The 21,118-nt window shown below is 51.7% G+C and overlaps 1 long non-coding RNA gene across 4 annotated transcripts; it reads right to left on the reverse strand.

Annotated features, from left to right (window-relative positions):
• Positions 1-10,276: 10,276 nt before the first annotated feature.
• Positions 10,277-19,356, reverse strand: LOC112660344 (uncharacterized). 4 transcript variants are annotated; one of them, XR_003136861.3, is made up of 6 exons: positions 19,175-19,333; positions 18,660-18,788; positions 18,460-18,572; positions 16,855-16,915; positions 15,596-15,695; positions 10,277-12,877 (listed from the first exon to the last, which is right to left on the reverse strand). It is a non-coding gene; the product is annotated as an uncharacterized LOC112660344 (long non-coding RNA). The 4 variants fall into 4 exon arrangements; XR_004813592.2 differs by having other exon boundaries at positions 15,026-15,695; positions 18,460-18,788; positions 19,175-19,356; XR_007404499.1 differs by having other exon boundaries at positions 18,460-18,788; positions 19,104-19,340.
• Between the last annotated feature and the right edge of the window lie 1,762 nt (positions 19,357-21,118).

Below are 21,118 nucleotides of genomic sequence, written 5' to 3' on the forward strand. Positions count from 1 at the left end.
GCATTCTACAGCCACGGGTCTGGGTTCAGGCCTGCTGGGTGGAAAGATCTGGGCAAATAAGAAGGTGGGGAGGGGGGAGGGAAGAAGAGTGGGGGGTCTGAAGCATCATGATGAAGGTTGGGGGACCAGAGAGAAGACCCAGGTCACTGAAACTTGTCAGTAGATTAGATATGCAATGTGCTCCAGGTGGTCCCAAGAGAAAGGACTGGACCCCATGGGAGGAGACCCCTGGTACATAAAGCTGGTCTCTGTCTCAGAAAGAACTGGCAGTTGAAAAAGCACAATGAAGCTGGAAGCATCACATGCTCTGATTTCAAAGCTATAGTAATCAAAAGAGTGTGGTGTTGACATAAAAACAGACACACAGATCAATGGAACATGCTGGAGAGCCCAGAAATAAACCCACACATATACAGTCCATAGATCTATGACAAGCAGCCAAGAACACATTCCCAAGAAAGGACAAACTCTTCAACAAATGGTGCTGGGAAACTAGAGAGCCACACGCAAAAGAATGAAACTGGACCCCTCTCTTATACCACCCACAAAAATTAACTCAAAGGGATTAAAGTCTTGAATGTAAGACCTGAAACCATAAAACTCTTGGAAAAAAAAACACATCGGTGGTAAACTCCTTGACATTGGTCTTAGTGATAATATTTTGGACTTGACACCATAACTGAAAAAAAAACCAAAGCAAAAATAAACAAGCGGCCCACATAAAACTAAAAAGCTTCTGTAAAGCAAAAGAAACCACCAACAAAATGAAAAGACCAGCTCCTGAGTGGGAGAAGATACTTGCAAATTTTATATCTGAAAAGAGGTTAATATTCCAAAATATATAAGAACTCATACAACTCAATAGCAAAACCCCGAACAATCCAATTTCTTAAAAAAATGGGCAGAAGAACCAAATAGACATTTTTCCCAAAGAAGATACCCAGATGGCCAAAAGACTCATGAAAGATGCTCAAGATCACTCATCATCAGGTTTGTGCAAATCAAGACCACAGTGAAATACCACTTTACACCTGTCAGGATGGTTATTATCAAAAAGACAGGAAATAACAAGTGTGGGGGAGGACGTGGAGAAAAGGGAACCTTCGTGCACTGTTGGTGGGAATGTAAAGCGGTGCAGCTACCGTGGAAAACAGTATGGAGCTTCCTCAAAAAATTAAAAATACAACTACCACATGATCCAGTAATTCCACTTCTGGGTATTTATCTGAAGAAAATGAAAACACTAGTTTAAAAAGATATCTGCACTCCGTGTTCATTGCAGCACTGTTCACAAGAGCCAAGATGTGGAAAACAAGCTGAGCGTCCATCGACGGATGAATGGATAAAGAAGATGTGATCGATCTATACAAGGGAATATTATTCAGCCGTAACAAGGAGGGAAAGCTTGCCATTTGCAGCAACATGGATGGACTTTGAGGGCATTAGGTGAAGTGAAGTAAAGCAGTCAGAAAAAGACAAATGCTGTGTGATCTCTCTTATATGTAGAATCAAAAAAAAAAGAAAGAAAGAAAGAAAGAAAGAAAGAAAGAAAGAAAGAAAGAAAGAAAAGAAAAGAAAAAGAAAAAGAAAAAGGCAAAAAAAAAAAAGAAAAACCCTCCCAAAACAACAACCAAACTCAAACATACGGAGAACAGATTGGCGATGCCAGAGGTGGAGGTAGGAGTGGGTGAAATGGGTGAAAGGGGGCCAAAAGGTACAAACTTATTGAACACCAATAAAAAATTAATTTATTAAAAAAAAGGTACAAACTTCCAGTTATAAAATAAACAAATCATGGGGCTGTAATGTACGGCCTGGCGACTGTCGTTACTACTACTGTACTGCATATTTGAAAGTTGCCAAGAGACTAGATCTTGAAAGTTCTCCTTCCAGGAAGATAATCATAGCCATGTGTGGTGACAGATGTTAATGACACTTACTAAGGAAATCATCTGCAATGTCTACAAATTTCAAATCATTGTGTTGTACACCTGAAACTAACGTTGTGGGGTATGTCAATGATACCTCCATTTGTTAAAAAGGAGTTAAAAAAGAAAAAAAAAAAGAATGGCCCATAGATCACCCTAAATTGGGATGACCTGCCTTGGCATGGAGTGTCCTGTCTTTGGAGAAGGTCAAGCTGAGGCTGGGCCCTGGCCCCAGGACACCGTAGAGCTGATTCAGTCGCACGATCAAGGGGTGGACCTGTCCAGAGTCCTTTCCTCCCTGAGAGTCTGTGATCCCGGGTCGGGAGGACCCAGCACTGGGACAGCCCCGTGTGCCAAGTCCTCACTACGGGCCCAGTGCTGGGCCATGGGTCCTTCAAACCCTGGAGCCTCAGGCCTCGCAGCAAGGCCGACGGAGGGGTGCTTCTGCTCCCAGCTCCGCAGATGAGGAGAGGGCTCAGGGGGCCAGGTCCCCCAGAGTCACACCCGTCGTCCTCCTGAGCCACCAGTGGCCCAGCCAGCAAGGCCCACCTCTCGCTCACTTCGCCCCTCTGGCTGGTTCTCTCTCGTCCTCATTAAATGAGTATTGCCTTAAATTGGCACAAATGTGTTGTGCTGAATTTTTTAGTATTCTCACTTTAAACTTTTTTTAAGATTTTATTTATTTATTTGACACAGAAAGAGAGAAAGAGGAGAAGCAGGGGGAGCGGCAGGCAGAGGGAGAAGGAGAAGCAGGCTCCCCGTGGAGCAGGGAGCGGGACGTGGGGCTCGCTCCCAGGACCCCAGAGTCCCGACCTGAGCCGAAGGCAGAGGCTTGACCACCCAGGCCCCTCCTATCTTACTTTAAATTTGGAAAAAAAGAAATGAAGCCCTCATAAAGGTGACGAGAAAAACATAATAAACCCCCATGTCCCTGTTACCCGGATTCACCAATTATGAACATTTTGCTACCTGTGCTGTCTCTCCACGTACCCACGTGCTTTATTTTTGGCTCATCCGGCCCCTTCACCCTAAATGTCCCGGTGCCTCCGGAGAACGAGGACGTTGTCTTTCAGGAGAGTTGACACGGCAACACTGTTCCCTGACTTACGGTCCACGTCCCCTCCACCAACTGTCCCAACACTGTCCTCATGCCCCTTCCTGCCGCCAGCCAGGCCCACCCTCCCCGTTTCCCCTCCCCCCTCGTCCCGTCCCAGGGAGGGACACCTGCCACAGACAAGGCTGTGCTGGACGTCGTCCTGCCTGTCCCCGGGGCCAGCGCTGCTCAGCCTTGGCTCGCGAATGACCTGCGGCCCTCGTGTGAAGGCAGGTCCCCTCCTGCAGGACTGCGGTGCGGCCTGGGAATCTGCATTTCTGACCCGCTCCCAGCAGATGCTGTCGTTGCCTGGAGCAGTGAGGCCGTCTGCAGGGGCGGGAGGTGGGGGCTGGCCACAGGAGTGTCCTGGAGCTTGCGGCGTCGCTGTCACCGAGCCAGTCTGAGCTCTGGGGTGGCTGTCCTTTGGGCCCCCACGAGGGCCCATCTCTGCTGCCCCCCGCCCCCAGACTCCCCTTCCTCCCCACACTGTGACCAAGGCGGGCACCTGGAGCTGCGGCTTCCTGTGGCCAGCTCGAGTCTCCTGTCGCCCGAGCCGTGCTGGCCACGGGAAGGCAGGCTCCAGCCTCCCGGGGAAAGGCCCCCGTCCGTGCACCCGAGCACCGGTCATCGCCGTGGTCACGGACCTCGTCCAGCTGCCCCGCCTTTGGCTCGCCTCTGCTTTCAGCCGGGGAAACAGAGGCACAGAGAGGTTGTGCGACTTGCCCGATGCTGCACAGCCAGAAAGACGGGGAGACGGGTACTCACTGCAGCCAGGAATCATAAGCACGAAGCCAACTACCGGGGGAGCTGAAAAGGGAAAATGCCTTCAACCAAACCAATTGTAGTGGGGAGAAAAAGACATTTCTAGAAAGACCCATCTCACTAAGGCTCATGATGGTCATTGGACATTTGGGTTTTTTGAGGGTGCAGGACCTCTGGGTTCACCAGGCCAACCCCTGCCTGGGCACTGGGGGCGGCCTCAAGAGCCCTTCTGGAAATGTGTCCCTGAGCTTGTGCGGGTCCAGCTCAAGGCACCTGCCGGACCTGCCCACACCTCCCTGGACCTGTAGGCCTCGGGGCTCCTGTTGCCCCCTTCTGCCCTCTGCTTTCCTCCCATACCCCGTTCCTGCCTGCTAACCCTCATCTTCCTGTTGGGCCAGAGGCATGAGCAGGTGCCTCAACCCGCCCCTGAGGCGCCCTGCCCAGGACCCCTCCTGCCTTCTTGCCTGCCCATCCACGTGGGGAGCCTCTCTATGTTTCAAGGACATGTGTTCTCAAGCACACACTCGCCTCTTGAGACTTCGTACACAGGCAGGGACCATGAGTCACATCATGGGCCTGGGAAGCCACCTGCCATCTTCCCTGGGTCTTGACACCTCATGCCCCGCACACTTTGGCCTGACCTCCCACCCCTGCTCCACCCTGGCACCCTGGCTTCCCTTTTGTCCCTTAGCCACACCAGCAATTCCCTTCCCCGGGGCTGTCCCTCTAGTTAGGACATGTGCCCTGTCCAGATGTCATCTCCCCAGAGAGGACTTCCCTGGCCCGGCCACATCAGTGTCCCACCGCCTCGCCCTCACCACCACCCTCCAGACTGTCTCAGTGGTTTCCTGGTTGACTGTCCAGCTCTGACCACTGGAAAGTCACCTCCGGGGACCAAGACTTTGTCTGTCATGCTTGCTGCTATTGCCTCAGGCCCTAGAGATGGGCCTAGCAGGAGAGCAGGTATGTTACAAAGGCTCATTTCAGGAACAAATAAGCAGTACTTTACAGTTTACCCACTGTTTCCGTCCACAACATGCTCAAGCCACACAAGCCTGTAAGGTAGGTAGTTTCTCGCCCCTTTCAAAGATGAGCAAACTGAGGCCCAGAGAGATAGAGGGACTTGCTTGAGGTCAGTTAGCCAGGAAGTGGCGCCAGGTGGGACACAAATCCACATCTTTCTGACACCAAATATCTTGTCCTTTGACACGACGTGGTAAGTTCTGTCGCCATGAACGCATTCTTTGTGTTGTTTCTCCCCTTATGCAAGGATATTGCTCTGGATCCCTGCCCTGGTGTGCCAGCCACCCAGTGGCTGCTATGACCTATGTCCATTTAAGGATGCGCAAGTCCCCATGGGGGTCAGCCGTCTGTGGCAGCCTTTCTTGGCCCGGAAGCTGGGCCACTCACCTCTCAGGCTTTGTCTTCCTCATCTGTAAAATGGGCATCACCATAATCCCCACGGCCTGCTACAGAGCTCAATACATGGAGACTCTTATTAATGTTATTTTACTTATATGTATATTTTCAATAGAAAAATAGGACCCCACTACCCCTCTGTTATAAAAAATAATAATAAAACACTGTAAATAAAGCTAAAGAAGCTCCTGGCAACCACCGCTGGTTGGGTGACCTCCACATTTTTTTCTCCTCATCTGGATAAATAAAGGGGAGCATTCAACTGATAAGCATCACCATCCTGTATCCCTGGGCCCTCACTTGGTTTCCCCACTTGGCGCTCATTCTCAGAGACGCCCCATGCTCTCCCCTCCCTCCCACCCATCGCTTGCCCTTCTGGGTGGATTCACGCCAGGCAGGCAATAGCCCCAGTTTGCAAACGGACAAGCTGAAGCTCCAGAAGGTAAAGACACCTGCCCGAGGTCACACGGGAGGAAGGGGTGGGACCACATCCCCAAGCAGGATCCTCCAGCTCTGGGATGGCTGAAGCCACATCTTCTGGGATCAACTGCCTGCTTGGGAACAGACCGCCCAGCACAGCTTCCTTCTCTTCATTCATTCATTCATTCATTCACTCCCTCGTTCAATCTTTGTGAAGGGCAGGCCTCTGGTTGTGGTATAGAGATTCCAACAGCAGCCCTACGTTCTAGAAAGGGGCATGAGAAATGGACAGCTGCTCCAGGACGGTGCCAGTCACTCGGTTCCCTCTCGGGGGGCCAGATGCGGACGAGAAGAGAGGAGGATCGTCATGTCTAGACTGCGTATGGTGTTAGAGGCAAACACGCATTTCTTCTGTTAGCATAAAGAAAAAAACCCACAGCCAGCGGAAGTCCACAGGCAGAGGTGAGGCAGGGTGAAGCCGGATGAGCAACCGAGGGCCTTTGCGAGGCCCGAAGCGCCGGGATCCAGCGCGGGGGGCCCAGGCACTCAGATCAGGAAGGGGTGAACCAGGGGAAGCGTGGAGCTGTCAGCAGCGCTCAGGCCCCATTAAAAAGGCCCCCAAACCTGAAGGTCATTTCCTCCCGCACAGTGAATGTATTTATTTTATATATCTTGCCAAACACAGCCTATGTAGCCAAGGGGCCAAGAGAGAGAAAGAGAGAGGGAGAGAGAGGAGAAAAGAAAACAAGGTGAAGTGGAGTTTTACGAGAGGCACTAAATCCCCTCACACGAGGAGTCACACAGGCTGCTAACGAGGACGACTCCGGAAAGTCTAGGAGACCGAGTCAGGGGAGACGCAGGCGGTCGGAGAAAGGTGGGTAAGAATGCACGTGTGTCTGTGCACATGCACACATGTATGTAGCATGTGCACGTATGTGCACACATGCATGCATACAAGCACACACACACACAAAGCACAAGCACGCACATGGAAAGAGAGCCATGCTGGGGGAAAAGCACACACAACGAGGTAGAGCTCTGGAACCACCCCAAGAAGAGTCCCTTCCCATAGAAGCTTCCACAACCTGGGCCCCTGGGCAGCGAGGGAGGGACCGCCGCTGTCGGGATGCTGCGCTGGGCTCCTGCAGACCACCCAGAGTCACAGTCACTGCAGGGAGCCGGGTCTCACTTCCTGCCCCCCACTGTCCCCTCCTGGGGCCTGGGAGCTGGGCCTCCTACAAGACATAGTCACACACACACACACACACACACACTCATTCACACACACACACACACACACACAACTTGAATTTCTTTTCCTTTGGATGGGTGGAGGGCGCTTCTTGACCAACCATCAGAGCCCCCCCTCCCCGGTCCTCCACGTTCTCCCGAAGCACCAGCTCCCCACCCCCTGGGCTGCAGTAGGAGACAGTGTCCCCACCCGTGCAGTTGTGGGAGGGCCCAGGGGTGCTCGTAAGCACTGAGCGCAGTGCCTGGTACAGTCCCAGTAAATGGGAGGCATTATTTTTCTTCGGTTCCTTTTCCTCATTTGTTTTTGTTTGGGAGGGAGGGGCAGAGGGAGAGAGAGAATCAATCCTAAGCAGGCTCCACGTACAGCACAGAGCCCGACGCGGGGCTCGATCTCAGCACCCTGAGATCGTGACCTGAGCCGAAACCAAGAGTCGGACGCTGGACTGACAGAGCCACCCGGGCACCCCGGCATTGTTTTCCTCTTTATCATTGGCAGTGGCCTGGGGTGGGGGGGCCTGCGCCGAGGGGGTGGGAAGCCGGGGCAGGAGTGGGCAGGGAGTAGCACGGGCCAGGGGCTGCTCTGGGGCTGGGCCTCGGCAACTGAGGGAGCCGGGGGTGGGGGGGCTGAAGTCACGTGGGCCTCCCAGACTGGCAGTCAGGAAGGGACTGCAGGTGCCTGACTGCAAGGAGGATGGGGACAGCGCCCCCCCGCTGAGCATGGGGCAGGGAAAGCACGGGCTCTGTCCCCAGGAGGAGGGACGGCAGGTGGCCCGGAAAGACGGTGTCCGTCACTGGTACCTCGCCTCCAACGGTGTGACCCTGGGCTCACCGCTGGCCACCCCAAGCCTCAGTTTCCTCTCTGGGAGCCTGGGGGCCCCATCTCCGCACAGACCCGTGGCTCGATCTGACACCCGCAGTGCTCCCTTCCCCCCCGGCCACCCCCCTCACCTCCTCACCTCCGCAGCTGGGGGCCACAGCCAAGACTTTCTGCAAAGTGCCTCACCCTCCAAACAAACAAGCCAGAAGGAGGCACGGCCTAAGTGTCTTTTTGGTCCACTGCCTGATTTTTCTGGAAGCCGGCCTGGCCCAGACACGACCTTCTCTAACAACTTCTCCAGCCCCGAGCTCTGATGCGGGCTGCAGCTGAACGTCTGTCCCGGACGGAGGTGACCCGGCCAGTGTCCCGGCCCTTCTGATCCCCCATCCAAACATTCAGGGAATTTGTCAAAGTTAACCACGGCTCCTGCCAGCAGGGAGTGCCAGTCTGAGCCCGCAGAACATGAGCCGTCATCTGGGCAGGGGTGCCCAGGAACTGGCCCATTGTCTCAAGGAGGGCCTGCGGGGGGCCTCAGGATCTGCTCGCAGACCGCACTCCCCTACTTCTTTAGGGAACATGAGCTGGAGGCTCCAGGATCCCTGACTCAGCTGCCGACTCCTGCTGCCCCTCCAGGCCCACGCGGATGGCCACGGCCAGGGTAGGGGGAGCCCAGGGCGAGCCAGGGTGATGGGATGGCTGGGTGCCCACATGGGCCGCACCCAACCACACCTCCTCCCTGCCTGCCATACCCTGCGTCTGATGCTGCAGGGACAGGGAGTGACAAGACCGGGCCCCTGTGTGGCCTGAGTCACAAATTCTCAAAGGCTTCCCGACACCCCCCCCCCACCCCCCGCCTTAGCCTTCACATGACTCAATTCCTGCCCTGGGGACTTAGGCCAGCAAGCAGCCCCCGACAGTGACAGTGGCTGAGAGACGACAGGGGCCCTGGATTTCCACATGCTCTTGCCACCCAGTGGTTCTTAATGGGACGGGATGGGGGGCACATGGGGTGCCCCCAGGGTGAGGTCGACGAACCAATAGCTCAGCCCCCACCTCAGACCTCCTCCACGGAATCCCCAAAGCCCTGGCATTCCCCGAATTAGGTTCCCAGGCCCCTAAACATTGCGGTGTGGGGCACAATTCTTAAGGTTCAATCCCAAGAGCCAGAAGACCCAGGACGGAGCCCCGACCCAGCCCTTCTGAGCTGTGTAAGCTTGAGCAATAACTGAACCCCTCTGAGCCTGTCTTCTCATCCCTAAAGTGAGACTAATACTGGCATCTCCTCCATGGGGGGCAGGAAGAAAACACTAGAGCATCCACACAGCCCTCGGCGCAGGGCCCGGCACAGAGTGAACGCTCAGTAAACGCCAGCTGTCATCACTGTCCTTGCCGGTGACAGAGAGCCAGCCCGCTGTTAACCCTGCCTGCTCTCGGGCCACAGCCTCTCTCTGCCCTGCGTCACTGGCCAAATCACAGCCCCCCTGGTCAGGGGTGCCACAGGTGGTTGCCCAGCTTGTACACTGCACAAAGTGCTGTCACTGGAACGGGGGCTGAAATCCAACCTGACTGGGCTGCCTAGCCAGGCGCACCGGCATGTGAGTGGTGCCCACAAGAGACACATTTTCCAGTCTGTCCCCAAAGTGCCACACGGGCAGCTGCAGGTGCTGCGGATCCCTGGCTGAGCCCGCCCCAGCCACTGTCGCTCTCAGGACCTAGATCGGTGTCTGCCAAGTACTGCCACTCCAGCTCCAGGCACCCTAAGAAGGTGGCGGCCACTGTCTGGCTCCCCATCCCTATGTAGTAAGAAAATGCCTGTCCCCAGCCTCCCGCCCCAGGCCTGCACTTCCACAGTTCATTGGGGCTGCGGGAACTTCGGTGTCTCTACCTGACAGGCTCCGGGGGGAAGAGAATGGTGAGCCAACGGTTTGTAAAACTGTGTGTGTGTGTGTGTGTGTGTGTGTGTGTGTGTGTGTGTATAAATAAATATATATTTGGAGGAAAACTTGGGAAATTTGAAGATCAGTTTATTATTAGATGACGTTAGAACATAAGAGTTAATTTTCTTAGGCATCAAATTGTGTAGGGGAAGGTCCACATTCTTAGGAGATGAGGACGATTGGATTATTTAGTGACGATGTGTCATGACGTTTACAACTTCCTTTGAAATGTTTCGGGCAAAATATATTGATATAGATGCACATACGGATCTAGAGAAATATAGATACAGAGAAACACCATAGATAAGCAAACAAAGAAGGCCAAGTGTCAACAGCTATTATATGCAAATAGCAAGTTCAAAGATATATGCTGGACATCCTTTTTTTTTAAGATTTTCTTTATTTATCCATTTGAGAGAGAGAGGGAGAAAGGGCACAGGCAGAGGCAGGGGCAGAGGGAGAGGGAGAGAGAGGATCGCAAGCCGACTCCCCATTGAGCGCAGAGCCCAACGCTGAGCTTGATCCCACAACCCCGAGATCATGACCTGAGCTGAAACCTAGAGTCAGACGCTCAATCAACTGAGTCACCCAGGTGCCCCTGTTGGACCATTCTTGCATCTTTTTCTGTAATTTGACAGCTTGCATGATAAAGATTATGAAATATTTTTATTTCACTCAGAATTTTTGAAAGGAAGTGGTGAGAAAGGGGCCCCAAGGTCAGCTGAGTTCTCTGTGTCCTCCCCGCAGCGTGCAGAGGTGTCTTCTTTGCCAGGAGATATCCCCCCCTCCCCCAGGGCAGGCCCTTGCCTGCTTCAGGAGCGTCGGGAGCGTCCTCCCAGGGCAACACGTTACAGCCACTCAGAACCCAGTGCCGAGAAGCGTGGACCATCACCGCCTCTGACTCGGTCCTCCCAGAGGGGCGCAGACGCACAGCTCTCTCCCCACACCCTCTCCCCCTCAGAATAGTCCTCTTGGAGTAAGAAACTCTAGACAAGGATGTGCCTTGCTGCGTTCTGTATAGTCGAAGAGACTGGAGACGGCGTAGTTGTCCACAAGAAGAGGGCAAGTGAGAAAGCAAGTTGCAGGGCAACATGCACCATTTGTTGTTTTTAAAAGAAAACTCTAGATACGTATGATCATTGTGTATGTCTAGAGAAAGATCTGGAAGGTGGCCCACTGAACTCACAGTGGTTACTTCTGGAGAGTGAGAGTAGGTGGAGGAAGAGAAACTTTCACTTTCACGTCAAACGCATCTGCACTTTTGGAATCTGTTCACAGTTCTCAAGAGCACGCTCCCGAGGGCTCCCTGCGTTTCGGCAGCAGAGCAACACTGCCTACCGCTCACCCGGCACCTGCTGCGTGTCAAGCGCTGTTCTAAGGTTCTCACGTCCGATGAACCCATTTAATCCACGCCTGATTCCCATCATCTTTCCCAACTTAGAGGTGAGGGAGGCACAGAGCAGTTAAGTAACTTGGCTGAGCTCACGCAGCCGGTGGTGGTGGAGCTGGGATTTGAACCTGAGCAATCGCTGTCCACCAGCGGGGCCGCAAGTCCGCTGTATCGCCTCAGAGGCCTCTTCGTGTGCAGTTTCTAACACTCACACAGCTCCCAGAGGGCTTCATGCCCGACTCGAGGACTCCAAGAGCAGCTGAGGAGGCTGATCGAGTTGGCCCGGTACTAAGGCGGTCCGAGGCTGGTAGGAGGTCCATCCTCCTCTAAGGCGAGGGCTGTGAGGACACCGGGGAAATAAAGAGGATGTGGGACGCCTGGGTGGCTCAGTGGGTTAAGCATCTGCCACCGGCTCGGGTCATGATCTCAGGGTCCTGGGATCGAGGCCTCCTTTGGGGAGGCTCTCTGCTCAGTGGGGAGTCTGCTTCTCCCTCTCCTTCCGCCTCTCCTCCCTGCTCGTTCTGTGTCTCCCTCTCTCTCTCTCTCTCTCAAATAAATAATAAAATCTTTAAATAAATAATAAATGACACAAAGAGGATGTCCTCTGGGTAAGGCCCTGCGAGCATCGCAGCCCTTTCTTCACACATGCCTCTGGCGCCACACAATGTTAGTCCCGAAATTCATGGCCCTTCTGCTCCTTTGATAGATAAGGGAACTGAGGCCCAGAGACAGGAGGAGCCCCAAGTCTGGACGAGTTTGTCCAGGGCCTTGCAGGGGAAGGGGGAGAATAAAGCCCAGGCCTGTTGTCCAAGGCTTCCCAGTCTTGCTCTCTGTGGGTGGTGAGGACCGAGCCTTGAGGCCCGTGGGCCTCCCCTTGGCCGCCTCCAGGACCCCCTCAGAGCTGGGACCCCATGTCTCCCATGCCCCCCACCCCTGCAATCCTCCATGTCGACGGTGCCTCGACAGAGGTGTCACACGGTCCTGGGGCCACACCTTAGAATTCTGAGAATAAGAAGTGGCCCAACACCCCCGAGGAGACACACCCAGACGTTCACAGGGACAGATCTGGGGCGTGAAACTGTGGGCGATGTTTATTTCCTTCTTTGTACTTTCCCACACTTTCCAAATTTTTATTTGGTGACCATGTATCACTATTATAATTAGGCAAAGAATATTATCCTTTTTTTTCTCTCTCTCCAGGAGAAACCAAGGACATATCACTGGCCATATTTCAGCCTGAGCGTAAAATGTGTGACGCTTGCTAAATTAAGAAGAGGCCGTGGGAGAGGGAGAGGCCCAGAGAAGCAACGTTTGTTGGGTGCCTGCTACGGAGGTGCTGGGAATGCTACGTCTGTTATCCTTGGAATCTTCACAACCATCCTGGGAGTTTGGTGTTACGATCCCCATTTTACAGGTGGATATACTGAGGCACATAAAGCGACTTGCTCTTCCCACCTCACTCTGCTTCCCTTCCTTGAGGTGGAAGAAAATGCAACTTCTAAACCAGTTTGGATCTATTAACCGGAGGGTCTATTATCCCACGCCTCTTAGAGAAGAGTCACCGGTTCTTTATGATACAGACGCCCCTCCGGGCACCACCGTATTACAGCCCAGAACAGTGACCGAGCTCCATCACTTGCCATTTTCTTGATGACGGAGGATCATTTGACGTTCTGTGTGCAACGTTTTGTAGATAAAGCTGAAGTGGACTCAGTCTACCAGCACTGAAAACGGGGACCATCCTTCTGGAAGCAATGGGTGACACTGGAGCAAGAGCTGGAAGCAGCTTAAGGTCTTTTGATTCGGGAATGTCATTCCCAGGGATGTATTTCCAAGGAGGCCTTCGGCAGAGTTAGGGAGCTGTGTGCGGAGAGAGGTTTGCGTCAATATTAACTGCAACAGCAGATCATTCATAACGCGACAGTGCGACAGAAGGCATTCTTCATGGCTCGTCCATATGTGGCAGCCACCCCACCCCCTCTCATGAGGCCCCACGAGGGTCCCCGCCTCCCTGTAGTCACACGCTTCTGAAGTCCCCTCTCACACTGGGTAGGGCTGACTTGGTGACCAGTGGGTTCTGGCGGGAGTGACCACCAGTGGCTTTCAAGGTGAGGTCATGAGACCTGCTGCAGCCTCCACAGCTCGGTCCCTCGGTCACTCACTCCGGGGGGAGCAGTGGAGCAAGAGCTGGAAGCAGCTTAAGGGGGGGGGGACGCCAGCCACCACGTCGTGAGGAAACGCAAGCAGCATGACAGAGAGGCCCGTGTGGAGAGGTGCTGAGGCCTCCCGCCACCAACAGCCACACGAGCGCGCATCTTGGGAATGGAGGCCCCGGAGCCCCAGTCACGCTCTCAGATGACGTGGCCCTGCCCGACGTCTCAAGTGAAGCTCATGAAAGACTCTGAGGTAGGGGCGCCTCGGTGGCCCAGTGGTTGAGCATCTACCTTCGGCTCAGGGAGTGATCCCGGGGTCCTGGGACCCTGCGGGGAGCTTGCTTCTCCCTCTGCCTGTGTCTGTGTGTCTCCCATGAATAAATAAATAAATAAATCTAAAAAAAAGAAGAGAAAGAAAAGAAAAGAAAAGAAAAGAAAAGAAAAGAAAAGAAAAGAAAAAAGAAAAGAAAAGAAAAGAAAAAAGACAAGACAAGACTCTGAGGTAGAATCGTCCAACTGAGCTGCTTCTGAGATTTTTAACCCACAGAAACATGAGAGAGTAAGTGTTGTGCTAGGGTGTCTATGAAGCTGTGGAGATCCCGGCCGGGCCTAGGACATTGGATCTCATCATCTTCTTGGCCCTTGACTTTGCCCCCAAAGCCCCTCCATGAAATGCTTGGATCACAAAAAAAAAAAAAAAAAAAAAAAAAAAAAAGAACTAAAATAAATAAACAAATGTTGTCATTTTAAGTGACTAGGTTTAGTGGTAACTTGTTCCACAGCAGTGGATAAGCGACGCCCCATGCACTGGAACGCCACGCAGCAAGGAACGTGAACGAGCTCCATGCGATGCCCAACAGTGTGGGTGAATGTCACAATGTTGAGCAAAAGAAGCCAGAGAGCAGAGGACATTCTTGGTGATTTTATTGATACAGAGGTCAAAAACACTCAAAATTGAGGTGCCTGGCCGGCTCAGTCTGGGGAGCACATGACTCTTGATCTCAGGCTTGTGAGTTTGAGCCCCACATCCAGTGTAGAGATTATTTAAATAAATAAATAAGCAAATAAGACCTTTATTGGGGGGGGCAAGATTTTATTTATTTATTTGACAAAGAGAGAGAACGCAAGGAGTGGAGTGGCAGAGGGAGAGGGAGAAGCAGACCCCCCCCCACCCTACACTGAGCAGGGAGCCCAATGAGGGGCTCCATTCCAGGCGCCTAGGATCATGACCTGAGCTGAGGGCAGATGCTTAACCAACTGAGCCACCCAGGCACCCTTAATAAGACTTTAAAAAAAAAAACAAAACACTGAAAATTAATTGATGCTATCAGGATAGTGGTTCCCTTTGAGAGGGGGAGGTGAGCAACTGCAGCCTGTCAGGAGGGGGCCCCTAGGGGCTGATAATGGTCTACTTCTTGATTTGGGGGCTGTTTAGTTCAGAACATGGGTGTATTTAGTTTGCAGAGTTTCATCAAGCTGTACATTTGTTACTAGTCTGTATGTACACCCCCATTTCAATACAAAATGATTAAAAATGATCATTTTACATGCACTGTATAAAATCTAAACACCTATGACCAAGTTCTGGTCTGTACTAAGGGAGAGCCTGTACAGTGGTCTCCGTCCCACGTGTGCACACGCCATGGAAGGCAGGATGGAAAGAAAGGGAAATGTTTGCGTTGGGGGCCGGGGATTCCGGGCCATCTTTACATCTTTAAGGATTCCTCATTCAAGACTGTATTGGACAGTCTTGTCAAAGGAATGAACTAAAGGGCCAAGAGGTAAACTACATTTCTGCAGGGTGTCTAATCAGAAACTACAATACAGTCCTCTAAGGAGTAAGCTTTTTACTCACCAAAAATCCGGCCACCCAGAAGGACTCCTTCCCAGAGATTTTACAAATTGCTCCAGTGTGGTTTCTCTAGCAGAATCGGTTGTTGCAACAACCTTTTACATTAAAGGCAGAGAAGTGAAGGCCTACTCCCAAGGTCCACGGTCCGGGAGGATGGGCCCCGGGTGGGGGAGAGCGAAGGTGTCACAAAGTGGTGGGCCAACAGCAGGAATTCCTCCGCTGTGAAATAAGAGGGAAACCTGCGGCCCTGGGAGATCCTTCCAGGATCAGAGCAGAAACATCACCTCAAAGCCCCAAATGGCTGCAGACTCACAAGAAAGAGGAGAGAGTTCTCACGTGTCATTGAGCTATGAACTTTGGATTCCCATAAGAGCTTTCCAGAATAGGTTCCTATTGGTCCCAGTCCCCTACATCTTCTCTCAGCATGGAAAGCATTGGTAGCTCCCCTGTCACGCTACAGCTCAGCCTCAAAAACGCTCCCTGATCCGGCCCCAAACTACGAGTCCAGTCCAGGCACCCACTGTGGCATCATCGCCTCTGGCCTCCGGGCCAAGGCCCCATTGTATCCCTCACCTGGGAACTCCCTTCCTCAACTGCTCTGTACATGGTGAAGGGCTTTCTAAGCTTCAAAGCCGTGGAAGAAACCACAGAGGAAATGTTTGACAGATCCATGCTACAAAAAAAACAAAAAATTCTGGTGTGATTAAAAAATACAAGCAAAATTAAAAGACAAACAACTGGAAAGAATGTTTGCAGAAAATACCACAGACAGATGGTTAGAACCCTTAATTTATGAAGAACCCACATAAATCAATAAACACACACACACACACATTCACACACACAAAGATGCTCATGGATAAAGAGGCAATGGACTTAATAAAAAGCAAATAGAAGTGGCCAGAGAACACTTGGAGGAGGGAAGAAAAGGATGCTCCGTCTGTCTAAAGGCCAAAAGAAGGTGAACAGCAATAATAAGATGCCATTAAGTCAGCAAAGACACTGCTCCCTGCTAGCTGGAGCATGGGGAGATGGCATCCGCCTGGGTGCTAGGGGGAGGGGGGTAAACCGGTGAGAGGTTTCTGGCAAACCACTTGGTATTTATCAAAAGCCTGAAAAATGTGCCTACTGTCTGTCCCTGTGTATTTTTTTTTGAACCATTTCCTTAGAAACTCTCCAGCAAATAACTTGGTGATACATGCCAATTCTCTTAAGAGGTTCATACTTCTGCTTCACACTTCTGATTATTTTCTCCGAACATGAAAGTTGAAATTCGGTCAAAGACGTACACGCAGAGATACCCACTGCGATGTAAATGTGGGATAACAGAAAGCTGGAAACAACCTAAACACCCAACAGAGAGCCGGGGAATCAGTGAGTCCATTATGATGCGTCCATGTGATGAAAAGCGTTGGGCAAATAGCCTTCTAATAATCGAGAGTTCCAGATGATGCGGGAAATGCTTAAGATAGGATAGATTTGTAATGGAAAGTAAGTTGTAAAATTCTTAAAGGAAAAAAAAAAATCCTAGCCGATAGGTGGGAAAACACACCATGAACGGATTGCCTCTGGTGGTGAATTTGGGGGAAATTTGTGTATATGCTTCTTTTACTTTTTTCTGTACTTTCCAAAATTTCTACAGTGGGCAGAACTACTTTGACAATCACTTAAACAGTTAAAAACCTTTTATGAAATTATTCTCCTTGATATCCTATTGATTTTCCCAGTGAAAAGCAATTTTCCCTTTCAAGTCATCTCAAGGTAGGCTCCATAAATATGCATGAGTGAAGGAATGAACAGCGCTTTTAAGTCTCTTGCGAATCATTTCTCACCTGCTTTTATTGCCTGGTTATTTGTGTTTATGTCTTTGCTCCCTTGTGATCCTGGAAGCTCCTGGAAGGCAAAAATCACGTGTCTCCATTTATTCATAATCAGTCGGTGCCTTGTACCCAGGAGGCACTCATGGTATTTTTTTTAATGAATGGAGCATCTGATATAGTTAAGTGTGTTTTAACAGGAGAAAAAGATTCTGGATCCCAAGGATCATTTGTTAAACCCATGTCTTGTGAAGTCAGAGAACTCCTGGGAGCCAAGCAGAGGGGATCAAGATGCGAGTCCACCCTACCCGGTGGCCATGGCATTGTCTAGTCCCAAGAACACTGTCCTAGGGGCCCCCATACTGCAACTAATTAAGGGGCCGTGGGCAAGTCACTCATCCTGAGTTCACTCACGGATGAGCCGAGGGTGCTGGAGGATTTCCAGCTTGCTGTCGCCGTGCGTTCTGAGAAGCGTCTGAGAATGCAAGTTGGCTCAGAATGCCAAGTTGAAAGGTATCTTTAGAGCCTTGCAGAATTTTTCTTTCAAAAAACAAAAAAGGCTCTCTTGATAATCACATCAATACTAAGCACCAGTGAGCTGGGCTCCACTTTATGTGCACTTTTGTCTTTAGGTCCAGTTTAAAAAATGATTAAAGGGCAGCCCTGGTGGTGCCAGTGGTTTAGCTCCGCCTGCAGCCTGGAGTGTGATCCTGGAGTCCCGGGATCGAGTCCCGCCTCGGGCTCCAGGCATGGAGCCTGCTTCTCCCTCTGCCTGTGTCTCTGCCTCTCTCCCTCTCTGTGTGTCTCTATGAATAAATAAACAAAATCTTAAAAAAAAAAATGATTAAAATAGGCAACTGCTAAGGACCACAGGGGTCTTGGAGCACGTGTAGAGATGAAGGTTTTCTGTGCAGTGAACTATTTAAGAGAAGGACATGACACCGTTGACATAACGTGCCTCCAGTGAAGGAAAGGGAGAGACAAGTACCCAGGCTTTTCTTTCCCTGCCCCTCCCCTGATGGATGGGGAGCGGCCCATTTCTCCCCAGCAGGACGGTTTTGCTGGCTTACAGTGACCTCTGCAGACAGGGAGCTGCGCATCTATCTCTGAGGCCCCTGTCTGGCTCCCAGGGCCCCAGAGTCTCACCAGACAGGACCCTCCCCTTTCAGAGGAAACATAAGTGCCAGCGCACTTGGTACTTAGTGTCCCAACGGGCTGAGTTCTGCTCCCCGGGCGCCCACTGACGGGCTCAGGCTGGGGCTGAGCAAGGTACAGCCCTGACCCTGGGGGCCGCTGGAAAAGTCTACTTGGGGAGCTCTGGGCAGCCACACGGCTGGGCCCAGAAATCAGCCTTGCTGAGTCCCCGCTGGGGCCTCTCCCCGCTCAGGGGAGGTGACAGCTCTGACTCAGGCCCAGCGACCACGACATAGACATAGCAGGACGCGTCTCTATCACATTCCTGGGCAAGTGGCCTTGGGCAAATGATTGAACCTAGTTTTTCTATGCTTGCACTTCCTTATCTTAAAAAGGGGACGGGGGTAAAAATCATCCCTGCCTCAATTACTGACGAGATTAAGAGATTTAAGGGACGCCTGGGTGGCTCGGTGGAGGAGTTTCTACCTTGGGCGCAGGGCGTGATCTGGGGTCCTGGGATCGAGTCCCACGTCGGGCTCCCTGCATGGAGCCTGCTTCTCCCTCTGCCTGTGTCTCTGCCTCTGCCTCTTTTTCTGTGTCTCTCATGAATAAGTAAATAAAAATCTTTTTTAAAAATTAAAAGATTTGAAACATTTTTTACACATTCATATATTCTTTAGATTTACCTGTACATCATACATAAGCTGAACACAGTTAAGTGGCACAAGTTGGTCGCCGAAAATTATTTACCCGTATTTGACCGAGGAAGTCAGAGAAAGGGATCACTTGAAAAACTGGAGGTGTGGCCGTTCTCACTGCGGGAGAAGGGACCGAGAGACGCCGCCGGGGCTGTGGGTCCTTCTCCCGAGGGACCCCGCCCCCCCCCGGCCCCCCTCCCGCGAGCCGCTCCTCCTCCCCCCACCGGGTGTGTCTCGGCGCCGCGGCGGCTCCGGCGCTCTCGGGGCGGACCCCCTCCCCCCTCCTCCCTCCCGCCTCCCCCTCCTCCCTCCCGCCTCCCCCCTCCCCCGCCGCCCCCCGCGGGGCTCGGGGAGCGGGGTCCCAGCACCGGGGACGCACCGCGGCGGCGGCGCCCGCCCTCCCCGCACCCGCACCCGCACCCGCACCCGCACCTGCGCCGTCGCGGTCCCCCCGGGGGCGCGCGGAGGGGCTGGGGCGCGCGGAGCCCAAGGGGGGCCCTCACCTCGGGGCGCAGCGTGTCCCCCTCCCCGGCTGGAGCGGCCGTTCGGCCCCGGAAGGAGGGGAGGAGGCCGGAGGTGCCCCCGCCGCGCGCCGCGGCCCCGGCCCCGGCCCGTCTGATAAAGAGGAAGGAAGCGCGCGGCGAGCGGAGCTGACGGCCTCCCGCGGGCCGGGCTGGGGCCGCCACCGCCACCGCCACCGCCGCTCGCCTCCGCGGAGCCACCGGGGGGAGCCTGCGCCCCCTGCTGCCCGGGTCAGAGCGGCGCCCCCAGCAAGGGCGAGGTCCCGGCTTCCTGCGGCGCCAGGCGCTGCGCCCTCCCGGGGGGCCGGGGCGCTGCCTTCTGCTGCTCGCCAGACCCGCCCCGCTCGCTCCCGCGGAGCTGTGCCGACCTGGCAACCCAGGGACGACGTGGCCGGCAGGGGCCGGGCGGCCAAGTGCGAGGTCCGCCCCGGCAGAAGCGGAGAACACTTGTGCAGGCTGCACAGCACAACCCGCACAGTGCTCCACCCCGCGGGCTCTAACTTACTCGGGCGCCGTCACTTACTAGCTGTGACCCGGAGCAACTTTCTTAACCTCCGTGTACATCAACTTCATCTGTAAAATGGGAATCAGTCTCCATCTCATAGGATTGTTAGGGCTTAGCAGAGTTCCTGGCACGTTATAAGCCCATATGTTTTGTTTTGTTTTGTTTTGTTTTTTAATTTGTGTAGGTCCTAGTCTTATGTTGCCCTTCCTATATAATTGGTTCCTCATTCTGGGAACTCTCTTGCTGTCTTTCAGTCATTGATTTCGAATTTAATTCTACTGTGGTCAGAGAACATACTTTGTGTTATTTCATTTCTTTGAAATTTATTGAGACTTGCCTTATGGGCCAGCATATGGTCTACTTTGCTGAAAGTTCCATGTGTACTTGGAAAGAATGTGCATTCTGCAATCGTTGGATATAGTGTTCCAATGTCAATCAGGTCAAGTTGGTGAATTGAGTTATTCAAATTCCTTAGTGTGTGTGTGGAACAGGTGCTTTTTTTTTTTTCCTTCTGTTGTTCTATCAGTTACTGTGTTAAAAATCTCTAATTATGATGGCTATTCTATTTCTCTTTCTGGCTTAATTTTTGCTGTATGTATTCAAGACTGTGTTATTAGGTGCATATAAATTTAGAACTTTTATATCTTCCTAGTAAATAAGCTTCTCATTACAAAAGGACACTACAAATGTCCTGTATTATAAAATGTCCTCTTCAGCTCTAGTAATTCTTGCCTCAAAGCCTGCTGTGTACGATAAATGTTTACATCTCCTTTCCTTTGATTTACCATGTCAACAGATTGTTCCATCTTTTAATTTCAGCCTTTCTGTTGGTTTCTCTCAGTTGGTTTCTTATATATGTCATATATTGGGTTTTGATTTTTTTCATCATTCAACACTTTCTGACTTTTCATCAGATTTTTTAGTCCACTTACATTTAATATAAGTACTAGTGTGTATGGTTTATAGCTATCCTTTTGCTTTTTTTTCAATTTGTTCTATCCTTTGTACCTTTAGCCCTCTTGTCATTTGTTTGGGATTCATTGCATTTTTAATTCCTTTCCCCTTGAATCTTAAATTTTCAAGTTATTTGTTCTTGTAATTATTTTAATAGTTACTCTGGACATTATTTTATTGTAGTTTTTTAAATAGTACTTTTACCACTTGCCAAATAAAGATCCTGCATGTACTCCACTTACTTTTTCTACTACATTTCCACCAGCGTTATATATTCATCATACATAACCACTGTTATATATTCCACATATTATATTTTACCTCTATAAGCCAGTTATTTATTCCACAAAATGTACTTCCACAGAATATAAATATGTAAATGTTTACTTCCACAGAAAAAAAATATATAATGCTGTCTTCAAGACGTTATTGTTTAAATAATCAATATGCTTTAACATTTGCCTACA

The sequence above is a fragment of the Canis lupus genome, chromosome 2 (genome assembly GCF_003254725.2).
Source record: "Canis lupus dingo isolate Sandy chromosome 2, ASM325472v2, whole genome shotgun sequence".
Taxonomy (NCBI): Eukaryota; Metazoa; Chordata; class Mammalia; order Carnivora; family Canidae; genus Canis; species Canis lupus.